Raw genomic sequence first — 13,004 nt, 5'->3', positions numbered from 1 at the left:
GTAAGGGGGGAGGGACCATTGCGGATGTCCAGACGTAAGGGAGAAGGGACCATTGCGGATGTCCAGACGTAAGGGAGAAGGGACCATTGCGGATGTCCAGACGTAAGGGAGGAGGGACCATTGCGGATGTCCAGAAGTAAGGGGGGAGGGCCATTGAGGATGTCCAGAAGGGGGGAGGGACCATTGCGGATGTCAAGACGTAATGTGGGACCATTGCGGATGTCCAGACGTAAGGGGGGACCATTGGGGATTTAAAGATGCAAGGGGGAACCTTTGCGGATGGAAAAACTATTGAAAAATGTCAAGCTGTAAGGGGGAACCATTGCGGATGTCCATACGTAAGGGGGGGGCCATTGCAGATGTCCATACGTAAGGGGGGGCCATTGCAGATGTCCAGGCGTAAGAGGGGGGACCAATGCGGATGTCCAGACGTAAGGGGGACCATTGCGGATGTCCAGACGTAAGGGGGGAGGGACCATTGCGGATGTCCAGACATAAGGGAGGAGAGACCATTGTGCATGTCCAGACATAAGAGGGGGGGGCATTGCAGATGTCCAGGCGTAAGGGGGGAGGGACCATTGCGGATGTCCAGACGTAAGGGGGGAGGGACCATTGCAGATGTCAAGACGTAAGGGGGGGCCATTGCGGATGTCCAGACGTAAGGGGGGGACCATTGCATATGAGAGAAATATTGAAAAATGTCAAGCCGTAAAGGTGAACCATTGCGGATGTTAAGACGTAAGAGGGGGGGACCATTGCAGATGTCCAGACATAAGGGGGGAAGGACCATTGCAGATGTCCAGACGTAAGGGGGGGGGACCATTGCAGATGTCCAGACGTAAGGGGGGGGGACCATTGCAGATGTCCAGACGTAAGGGGGGGACCATTGCAGATGTCCAGACGTAAGAGGGGGGACCATTGCAGATGTCCAGACGTAATATGTCAAGGAAGAAGAAGGGACCATTGTGGATGTTTAAAAAGGTCTAGTCGCATTGTGGATGTCCAGACGTAAGGGGGGGGGGACCATTGCGGATGTCCAGATGTAAGGGGGGAGGGACCATTGCGGATGTGAAAACTATTGAAAAATGTCAAGCTGTAAGGGGGAACCATTGCGGATGTCCATACGTAAGGGGGGGGCCATTGCAGATGTCCAGACGTAAGGGGGGGACCATTGCAGATGTCCAGACGTAAGAGGGGGGACCATTGCAGATGTCCAGACGTAATATGTCAAGGAAGAAGAAGGGACCATTGTGGATGTTTAAAAGGTCTAGTCGCATTGTGGATGTCCAGACGTAAGGGGGGGGGACCATTGCGGATGTCCAGATGTAAGGGGGGAGGGACCATTGCGGATGTCCAGACGTAAGGGAGAAGGGACCATTGCGGATGTCCAGACGTAAGGGAGAAGGGACCATTGCGGATGTCCAGACGTAAGGGAGGAGGGACCATTGCGGATGTCCAGAAGTAAGGGGGAGGGCCATTGAGGATGTCCAGAAGGGGGAGGGACCATTGCGGATGTCAAGACGTAATGTGGGACCATTGTGGATGTCCAGACGTAAGGGGGGACCATTGGGGATTTAAAGATGCAAGGGGGAACCTTTGCGGATGGGAAAACTATTGAAAAATGTCAAGCTGTAAGGGGGAACCATTGCGGATGTCCATACGTAAGGGGGGGGGCCATTGCAGATGTCCATATGTAAGGGGGGGCCATTGCAGATGTCCAGGCGTAAGAGGGGGGACCAATGCGGATGTCCAGACGTAAGGGGGGACCATTGCGGATGTCCAGACGTAAGGGGGGAGGGACCATTGCGGATGTCCAGACATAAGGGAGGAGAGACCATTGTGCATGTCCAGACATAAGAGGGGGGGGGCATTGCAGATGTCCAGGCGTAAGGGGGGGAGGGACCATTGCGGATGTCCAGACGTAAGGGGGGAGGGACCATTGCAGATGTCAAGACGTAAGGGGGGGGCCATTGCGGATGTCCAGACGTAAGGGGGGGACCATTGCATATGAGAGAAATATTGAAAAATGTCAAGCCGTAAAGGTGAACCATTGCGGATGTTAAGACGTAAGAGGGGGGGACCATTGCAGATGTCCAGACATAAGGGGGGAAGGGACCATTGCAGATGTCCAGACGTAAGGGGGGGGACCATTGCAGATGTCCAGACGTAAGGGGGGGGGACCATTGCAGATGTCCAGACGTAAGGGGGGGAACCATTGCAGATGTCCAGACGTAAGGGGGGAACCATCGCGGATGTCCAGACGTAAGGGGGGAACCATCGCGGATGTCCGGACGTAAGGGGGGGACCATTGCAGACATCAAGATATAAGGGGGGACCATTACATATGTCAAGTACTAAGAAGGGACCATTGTGGATGTCTAAAAGGTCTAGTCGTAAGGGGAGGCCATTGTAGATGTGAAAAATGTCCAGAATTAAGGGGTGGGGCCATTGTGTATGAGAGAAATATTGAAAAATGTCAAGGCGTTAGGGACCATTGTGGTTGTCCAGACGTAAGGCGGGAGGGACCATTGCGGGTGTCCAGTCATAAGGGGGGGGGGAGAGGGACCATTGCGTATGTCCAGAAGTAAGGGGGAGGGACCATAGCGGATGTCCAGACATAAGGGGGGGACCATTCGGGATTTAAGACGCAAGGGGGAACCTTTGCGGATGGGAAAAAGATTGAAAAATGTTAAGCCGTAAGGGGGAACCATTGCGGATGTCAAGACGTAAGGGGGGGGCCATTGCAGATGTGAAAAAATGTCCAGATATAAGGGGGGAGGGACCATTGTGGATGTCGATACACAAGGGGGGAGGGACCATTGCGGATGTCCAGACGTAAGGGGGAGGGGCCATTGCGGATGACCAGACGTAAGGGGGGGGGACCATTGTTTGTGTGTGAAGCATGTCCAGATGTAAGGGGGGACCATTGTGGATCTGAAAAATTGTCCAGACGTAAGGGGGGGGACCATTGCATTTGTGAAAAATTTCCAGACGTAAGGGGGGACCATTGCGTCTGTGTGAAAAATGTCCAAACATAAGGGGGAACCATAGCAGATGTTAAATATGTCCAGACGTAAGGGAGGAGAGAAAATCACCAGCACAACAGGATATTTCTAGCAGGGAAAACCCTTGCTCGTTTATTTGCGGATGCAAATAAACGAGCAAGGGTTTTCCCTGCTAGAAATATCCTGTTGTGCCGGTGATTTTCTCTCCTTCGATTGTTGTGGAGGCTGCCAATACCTCCTTCATTGAGCATCAGGTGTCACGAGATTTGGACGGCCAGGGTGTGCGAGGTGACTCCTCTCTTCTTCCTACCAGAAGTAAGGGAGGACCATTGCTTATGTCAAGATGTAAGGGGGGGGACCATTGCAGGTGTGAAAAATGTCCAGGCGTAAGGGGGGACCATTGTGGATGCGAAGAACATTGACAAATCTTGATGTAAGGTAATTGCGTTTGTGAGAAATATTGAAAAATGACCAGACGTAAGGGGGGGGGGGACCATTATTTGTGTGTGAAGCATGTCCAGATGTAAGGGGGGGACCATTGCGGATCTGAAAAATTGTCCAGACGTAAGGGGGGGGACCATTGCATTTGTGAAAAATTTCCAGACGTAAGGGGGGACCATTGCGTCTGTGTGAAAAATGTCCAAACATAAGGGGGAACCATAGCAGATGTGAAATATGTCCAGACGTAAGGGAGGAGAGAAAATCACCGGCACAACAGGATATTTCTAGCAGGGAAAAAACCCTTGCTCGTTTATTTGCGGATGCAAATAAACGAGCAAGGGTTTTCCCTGCTAGAAAACGAGCAAGGGTTTTCCCTGCTAGAAATATCCTGTTGTGCCGGTGATTTTCTCTCCTTCGATTGTTGTGGAGGCTGCCAATACCTCCTTCATTGAGCATCAGGTGTCACGAGATTTGGACGGCCAGGGTGTGCGAGGTGACTCCTCTCTTCTTCCTACCAGAAGTAAGGGAGGACCATTGCTTATGTCAAGATGTAAGGGGGGGACCATTGCAGGTGTGAAAAATGTCCAGGCGTAAGGGGGGACTATTGTGGATGCGAAGAACATTGACAAATCTTGATGTAAGATAATTGCGTTTGAGAAATATTGAAAAATGTCCAGACGTAAGGGGGGGGACCATCGCAGGTGTGAAAAATGTCCAGACGTAAGGGGGGGACCATTGCGAACATGAAAAATATCCAGACGTAAGGGGGGGGCAATTGCGAATGTGAAAAATGTCCAAACATAAAGGGGGTCATTGCGTTTGTGAAGAATATTGACAATTCTTGATGTAAGGTAATTGCGTGAGAAATATTGAAAAATATCCAGACGTAAGGGTGGACTATTGCAGATGTGAAAAATGTCGAGGCGTAAGGGGGGGGGACCATCGCGTTTGTGAAAAATGTCCAAACGTAAGGGGGTCATTGCAGGTGTTGAGAAATATTGATAAATCCTGATATATTGAAAAATTGCGTTTGCGAAAAATGTTCAGACGTAAACGGGGAACCATTGCTTGTGTGAAAAATGTCCAGACGTAAGAGGGGACCATTGCGTATGTGAAAACTTAGTAACATTTATTTATATAGCGCCAGCATATTTGACTGCCAAGACGTAAAAGGGACTATTGAGGATGTGAAAAATGTCCAAACGTAATGGGGGACCATTGCGTATGTCAAGACCTAATTACTACGGATTTATGAAGGGTTCTCCTCTCGTATCGCTCCTGTCTTGACGATCATCCGGAAGGGAGGAAAACCTAATGCTTTGACCCCTCATGCTCTGGAGGCCTTTCAGTCCCTTAAAAGATTAATTTGCCTCTGCTCCTGTCCTCCGCCATCTGGATATTCGGCAACCCTTCATTGAAGTAGATGCTTCCAACGTCGGGGCTGGAGCCATTCTCTCCGAGACAAATCGCAGATGGGAAATTATATCCTTGTGCTTACTTCTCAAGAAAGTCTCTCCTGCCTAGCAAAATCATGACGTTGGGAATCGCTTCTGGCAATTAAACTTGGTCTGGAATGGCACCTCACCCCATCACCTTTTTTATTGATCACAAAAACTTAGAATTCACCCAGACTTTCAAGAGACTGAATCCTCTTCAAGCTCGTGGGCACTCTTCTTCACACGATTGTCCTTACCTATTGCCCTGGCTCCAGAAATCGGAAGGCAGATGTGCTATCCAGAAGCATTGTGCCTGAGGGTTGCCTCAGTGAATATCAGGAACCAATTATTCCTCACACGAAAATCATTGCTTCCTTGTTCCCTAAACTGACCAGCCAGATCCGAGCAGTACAGTCCTCTGCTCCTGCCGTTACCCCTATAGTTATGGTATACGTGCCACCCTAGTTCCGCATTCCCTTACTTCAGCAAATCCACTGTTCTAAGCAAGCTGGACCTTGTCAGTCGACTCGTGTGGTGGCCAATTCTTCAGAAAGATGTAAAATACTTTGTGGTGGTCTGTGCCATTTGTGCCTCTAAGTCATTTTCGTCCTTGAGGTCTATTACAGCCTCTACCCATAACTTCCCATTCTTGGATCCACTTAGCTATGGACTTTGCTTAACTACCACCTTCCAAGGGGAAGACGGTGATATGGGTAGTTATTGACCACTTATGTAAGATGGCACACTTCATTCCTCTTCAAAAACTTCCCTCTGCTATAGAACTCTCTCAGATGTTTTTTCAATATATCTTCCGACCTCATGGCTTTCTGGTAGAGATTGTATCAGACAGAGGTTCCCAGTTTGTGTCCCAAGTTATGGCGCACTTTGTGCAAAGACCTGGGTATCGCTTTACAATACATCTGCCTATCACCCTCAATCCAATGGGGCAGCCGAGAGAGTAAACCCAGTGCTGGAACAGTTCCTCAGAAGTCATGTATCCCCTCTGTCAGCATGATTGGGCAGTTCTGCTCCCCTGGGTGGAATTTTCCCAATAACAACGCTTGTCATGCCTCCACTGGTACATCACCCTTCTTGACTGTGTATGGGCAATATCCTCAAGCTTTCCCTCAAGACTTCCTTTTGTCGGATGTTACAGCAGCAGATCATGTAGCACACATGTCCGCCATTTGGTCAGCTACCAAAGTCAATTTGGAGAAGTTCCTTGTCCCACAAGATTTATGCTGATCGCAGATGGAAATCTTCTCCTTTATATAAATTTGTGGACAAAGTGTGACTTTCAATGAGAAACTGTCATCTTAAAGTTCCTTCCCCCAAGCTGGGTCCAAAATTTGTTGGTCCATTCCCCATTGTGGAGATTGTTAATCCTGTGGCTGTCAGAGTGCAGCTTCCCCCGAGATGCGAATCCCTAATGTGTTCCATGCATCTCTGGTGAAACCGACAATCATTAATTGCTTCTCTTCAGAACAATCTCCTTCTGCTTCCATCACCATGGATGGTCAATAAGAATACGAGGTAGAGAAGATTCGACTCAAGAATCTTTAGAAGGTCTCTACAATTTCTGATCCAATGGAAAGGTTTCAGTCCGAGGAGTGCTCCTGGATAAAACGGGCTGATTTCCATGGCATCCAAGATGGTGGCACTCAGCCCCATGCAACGTCATCCAGCGTGAAATTTGAATATAAATGGACTAAAATTATATTAACCTTATTCCTGGACTTTTGACCTTGCCTGAAGCTGTGACTTTGCTTCTTCTCTGTCTGCCTATTGAACTACTGCCTGAAAATTGACTAAGTTTACTCCTGATCCCTTCCTGGTTACTGTGAACTTGAACCTGTGGCTTCCTTCTTGGTCCAGACTTCTCCGCTAGGAGCCGATAGGTCCCAGACAGGACCATTGCATATGTGAGAAATATTGACAAATGCAAGGGGAGACCATTGCATAAGTGAAAAATAGTGAAACACGTCAAGACGTAAGGGGGGGACCATTGCGTATGTGAACCATATTGATACCATTACCATTGTTGGTAATTTGCTTACCAGAACCCTATTAAACAAGACTCACACACAAGGTTCTTCAGAGTAAGAGTTTATTAGATAAAACATTGGAACCTTCGGAAGCTTGTCACAATGTCACACTAAGTATGACAGAGTTTCAAATGTCACACCTATTTATACAAATTTGTATACCTTTTACAGGCTATTATAACGTAAGGAAAGAGGATACACAGAATTGCCATACATGGTCAAGACCCTCCATCAGAGCAGGTGAAAACATTTGTTAAACATGTTGCTCAAGATAACGGTTTCCTGTGCCCAACTGTTTCAAGCCTTGAGGTCTATTACTACCAAATATAGACAGGTAGTATGTGCAGTTCTGTAGCTACAATCCTACCTCATGTCCTTACTGATGTTAACCCTTTGACCTCTGGTATCAGGGCCTTGACATTAAAGCAACAGTTCAGTGTAAAAATAAAAACTGGATAAATGGGCTGTGCAAAATAAAAAATGTTTCTAATATAGTTAGCCAAACATGTAACGTATAAAGGCTGGAGTGACTGGATGTCTAACATAATAGACAGAACACTACTTCCTGCTTTTCAGCTCTCTTGGTTTCCACTGATTGGTTACCAGGCAGTAACCAGACACTTGAGGGGGGGGCACATGGGTCATAAATGTTGCTTTTGAATCTGAGCTGCATGCTGAGGATCAATTGCAAACTCAGTGAACAGATATGTACCATGTGGCCCCCCTTCAAGTCTCTGACTAACTCAGAGTTATAGAGCTGAAAAGCAGGAAGTAGTGTTCTGGCTATTATGTAAGACATCCATCCAGACTCTAGCCTTTATACACAACATTTCTGGTTAACTAACTATTAAACATTTTTTTATTTTGCACAGACTAATAGTTAACCAGAAATGTTATCTATAAAGGCTGGAGTTAGTGGATGTCTAACATAATAGCCAGAACACTACTTCCTGCTTTTCAGCTCTATAACTCTGAGCTAGTCAGAGACTTGAAGGGGGGCCACATGGTATATATCTAGTTCAGTGAGTTTGCAATTGATCCTTGGCATTCAGCTCAGATTCAAAAGCAACAGTTATGACCCATGTGCCCCCCCCTCAAGTGTCTGGTTACTGCCTGGTAACCAATCAGTGGAAACCAAGAGAGCTGAAAAGCAGGAAGAAGTGTTCTGGCTATTATGTTAGACATCCAGTCACTCCAGCCTTTATACATTATGTTTTTGCCTAACTATATTATAAACATTTTTTATTTTGCACAGTCTATTTACCCAGTTTTTATTTTTACACTGAACAATTCCTTTAAGTGAGCACAGTTTTATATGACTTTATAGGGCCACTATTGACACCCTTCAGCCAATACCCTTCTGACTTAGCTCAGTCTTTCCGTATTAGGGAATTTGGGGGTGTCATTATCATTTAATATCAGTCCTTTTATACAGACTATTACCCATCATAGATGGGTGGCTTCTTCACTCCCCTCTTGAGCGGTGGAACTCCTCACGTTATTGTACCTGACTGAGAATTAAACAGAGAGGGGCCCCCAAGGTAACAGTGGAGGTGTGCGAGACACACTATAGCAGCCTGTGAGTTAGTTTCTCTCTGCAGGGAGCACAGGCTGAAACGAGGAAGTACAAGAATAGGTTTGACTTTTGTTACAAAATGGAGCAGGCTGACTACAGGACTTACATACTGCTCCAAGAAAATGACAACTATGCAGCGTTAATACTCAGGAAATCTTACAACAGTGAAAACACACGAGTATATATACACACACATACATTGTATAACATGAAACTTAAACTAGTTTGGAATGTCATAATTCATATCAGAAAGCATAATATGAAAACAATTTAACTTTAAGCAATTGTATTTACTTTTCAGACCTCCCCATACATAGCTAATAGAGGATTATCAAGTATATTAAAATCGGATAAGAGCTGAAGCTAAGGAGGAATTAACAACTTTCTGTTGGTCGACATAAGCCTGAATGATCTAATGGTATTTAATGTGTATAGTAAAACATTTGCCATTTCACATCCTTGATCTGTTAGAACAGACTTCCAAGTTCTGAGAGAAAAATACTCACGTTTTCTGTCCAGGAAAACACAGTACTCCTCTTTGTCCCAATTGTCCCCTCTACTGCGACACTTAACAAGGGCTTTGTGACCTAAAAGGTTTTGGGCACAAACCTCCTCTAGAATTGCTTGAAAGGTTTTTAGATGGTCTAAACTGATGAATCATAAGAAAGAATTACCAATAAAGACAAAAGAAAGTAAAGTTAGAGACAAAAAACTGACAGAGAACTGATAGAACACTTAGAGACCACACCTCCATTTCTTTTAACAATGTAGAGACAATTGAAGTACATTATCCTTTTTCACCATTCACAAACAGAAATAAAGAAGAGAACTAAAGAAAAATATTAGGTTAAGAATAAGAACATAAGTCGGACAATTTTTCTCATATGTATAATAGTGAAAAATGAATATTACAATTGGTACCTATTAAAACCCATGAACAACATTAAATAGAACCAAAAACAGAAAGGCAAATATGTTTCATTACAAACACATCAAATTCAAGTCAAGTCCGTTTCTTTAGAACATGCACACCAGAAGTATGTTCTAAAAGACATTTGTAAACACACGTACTACAAACTATATTACAAATAAGAATTAAAAAAAAAAGTAGCATTAAGCGGTAAATGATTGTTTATAAAAACAGACAGTATCTATGGTACTTACCAGAGTCTTCTGGAGGCTTTATATTTAGATACACTCACACCACAAAGTCTTTTGCAGGATGCTTCATTGGTCCAGCAACCGGATCCCCTATCACATTAGGCAAATCATTTAATTTTGTTACCAGAACCTTATTATTAAACAAGACTCCAAGACAAGGTTCTTCAGAGTAAGAGTTATCATTGGAATCTTGGGAAGCTTGTCACACTCTCACAAGTAGGACAACAGAGATTGTTAAATGTCAGAGATTTGTCCAAGTTTTTCTACCTTTTAAAGGCCATTAACTGTAAGTTAAGGGGGTACACAGAATTGCCATACATGTTCAAGACCCTCCTTCCTTCGGAGCAGGTGAAAGCATTTCTGGAAGACATGTTGCTCAGGATAATGGTTTCCTGTGTCCCAACAGTTGCAAGCCTTGCAGCCTATTGCTACCAAATTTAGACAGGGAGTATGTGCAGTTCTGTAGCTACAGTTAACCCTTTGACCTCTGGCATCAGGAACTTGACATTATGTAAGCACTGTTTTGTATATGACTTTATAGGGCCACTATGGGGGGGTTTGTGGATGCACACCTAAGGCCAATTTCAAAAAGTATAAAGCCGTCTAAGTAATTTGAGTAAATATGCCAGTGCATGTAATTTTAAAAAAGGGTTTTTTGTTACAAAGTTATGATCATAATATTGATAAGCCACCATACCACGTCAAGGTAAAACCCCACATGGTGGTCCCTAACTTATTTATCTTTAGTCATAGTAAACAAGGTACATTACCTCTCTGTAGTAACAATTCTTTGTGTAAACATCTCCTGTGCCTTGGTTTCAACTCTGTGCTAAATCCTCCCCCGCCACCTGCTGAGCGTTGGTTAAGGCAGTCTCTCCCTCTTAAAAGCCGCTCAGCAGGTGGCGGGGGAGGATCTAGCACAGAGTTGAGTTTAAGTCTTTCGCATTAGGGAATATGGGGGTGATATTTTATATTACTTTATTAGTCCCTTTATACAGACCTGTCATAGAGGGGTGGTTATTACAACACAATAGGGGACCATTGCAGATGTCCAGATGTAAGGGGGGACCATTGCGTATGTGAAAAATATTGAAAAATGTCCAGACGTAAGGGGGAACCATTGCAGATGTCCAGACGTAAGGTGAGACCATTGCAGATGTCCAGACGTAAGGGGGGACCATTGCAGATGTCCAGACGTAAGGGGGAACCATTGTGTACGTCAAGACCTAAGAGGGTGCGGATGTGAAAATATCCAGACGTAAGGGGGGACTATTGCGGATGGGTGAATATTGAAAATGACGTAAAGGAGACCATTGCATATGTCAAGACATAAGGGGGACCATTGTGGATGTCGAAACATAAGGGGGGGGGACCATTGCGGATGTAAAAAAATGTCTAGTCGTAAGGGAGGGGGGACCATTGCAGATGTGAAAAATGTCCAGACGTAAGAGGGGACCATTGCGGATGCAAAGATGTAGAAGGGGGACCATTGCGAAAGCCAAGACGTAAGGGGGGGGACCATTGCGGCTGTCCAGACGTGAGGGGGGAACCATTGCAGATGTGAAAAATGTTCAGACATAAGAAGGGACCAATGCAGATGGGAGAAATAATAAAAGTCAAAATGTAAGGGGGTACCACAGCGCATTTGAAATCGTCAAGTCGTAAGGGGGGACCATTGCAGATGTCAAGTCGTAAAGTGGGACCATTGTGCAAGTCAAGACGTAAGAGGGGACCATTGCGGATGAGTGAAATATAGAAAAATGTCCAGACATAAAGGGGACCATTGCATATGTCAAGACCTAAGAGGGGACCATTGCAGATGGCAAGACGGAAGGGGGGGGACCAATACGGATGTCAAAACGGAAGGGGGGGACCATTGCGGATGCAAAGACGGAAGGGGGGACCATTGCAGATGCAAAGACGGAAGGGGGGACCATTGCAGATTCCAAGACGTAAGGGGGGGGACCATTGTGGATGTCCAGACGTAAAGGGGGAACCTTTGCAGATGTGAAAAAAATCTGAAGTAAGGGGGGACCATCATTGTGGTTGCCAAGATGTAAGGGGGGACCATTGCATATGTGAAAAATTTCCAGATGTAAGGGGGAACCATTGCGGATGTCCAGACTTAAGGGGGGGACCATTGTAGATGCCAAGACATAAGGGGTGGGGACCATTTGGGATGTTTTTCATATTGCAGATGTGAAAAATGTGAAGACGTAAGGGGGGACCATTGCGAATGCCAAGACGCAAGGAGGGGGACCTTTGCGGATGTGAAGCCATAAGGGGGAACCATTGCAGATGTGCAAAATGTCCAGACGTAAGAGGGGACCATTGCGTATGTGAGAAATATTTTAAATGTCCAGACATAAGGGGGGGACCATTGCGGATGTGAAAAATGTCCAGATGTAAGGGGGGACCATTGCTGATGTGCAGACTTAAGGGGTGGGTCCATTGCGGATGCCAAGATGTAAGGGGGGGGGACCATTGCAGATGCCAAGATGTAAGGGGGAGACCATTGCGAAAGCCAAGACGTAAGAGGGGAACATTGCGGATGTCCAGACGCAAGGGGGGGGAACCATTGCAGATGTGAAAAATGTCCAGACATAAGAAGGGACCATTGCGGAAGGGAGAAATAATGAAAAATGTCAAAGATGTAAGTGGGTACCACAGCGCATTTGAGAAAAATTGACAAATTTTACATGCGTTAAATGTGCGTATGAGAAATATTGAAAAAATGTCTAGACGCAAGGGGGGACAATTGCGTATGTCAAGGCTTATGGGGGGGACCATTGCGCATGTGAAAAATGTCCAGATTTAAGGGGGAAAACATTGCGGATGTCAAGCCGTAAGGAGGGATCCATTGCGGATGTCAAGTCATAAGGTGGGGGGAAACCATTGTGGATGTGAAGGCATAAGGTGGGACCATTGTGTATGTCAAGGCGTAAGGGGACCATTGCACATGTGAAAAAATGTCTAGACGTAAGGGGGGGGAACCACTGCAGATGTAAAGACGTAAAGGGGGAACCATTGCGGATGTGCAGACGTAAGGGGGGAACCATTGCGGATGTCCAGACGTAAGGGGGGAACCATTGCTGATGTCCAGATGTAAGGGGGGGAACCATTGCGGATGTCCAGATGTAAGGGGGGGACCATTGGGGATTTCAAGACGCAAGGGGGGGAACCTTTGTGGATGGGAAAAATATTTTAAAATGTCAAGTCGTAAGGGGGAACAATTGCGGAGGGGGGGGGGAACTATTGCAGATGTGAAAAAAGTCCAGACGAAAGGGTGAAAACATTGCGGATGTCAAGCCGTAAGGGGGGAACCATTGCGGATGTCCAG

The sequence above is a fragment of the Xenopus laevis genome, chromosome 3L (assembly GCF_017654675.1).
Source record: "Xenopus laevis strain J_2021 chromosome 3L, Xenopus_laevis_v10.1, whole genome shotgun sequence".
NCBI classification, from domain to species: domain Eukaryota; kingdom Metazoa; phylum Chordata; class Amphibia; order Anura; family Pipidae; genus Xenopus; species Xenopus laevis.
This window is presented reverse-complemented; position numbering follows the sequence as displayed.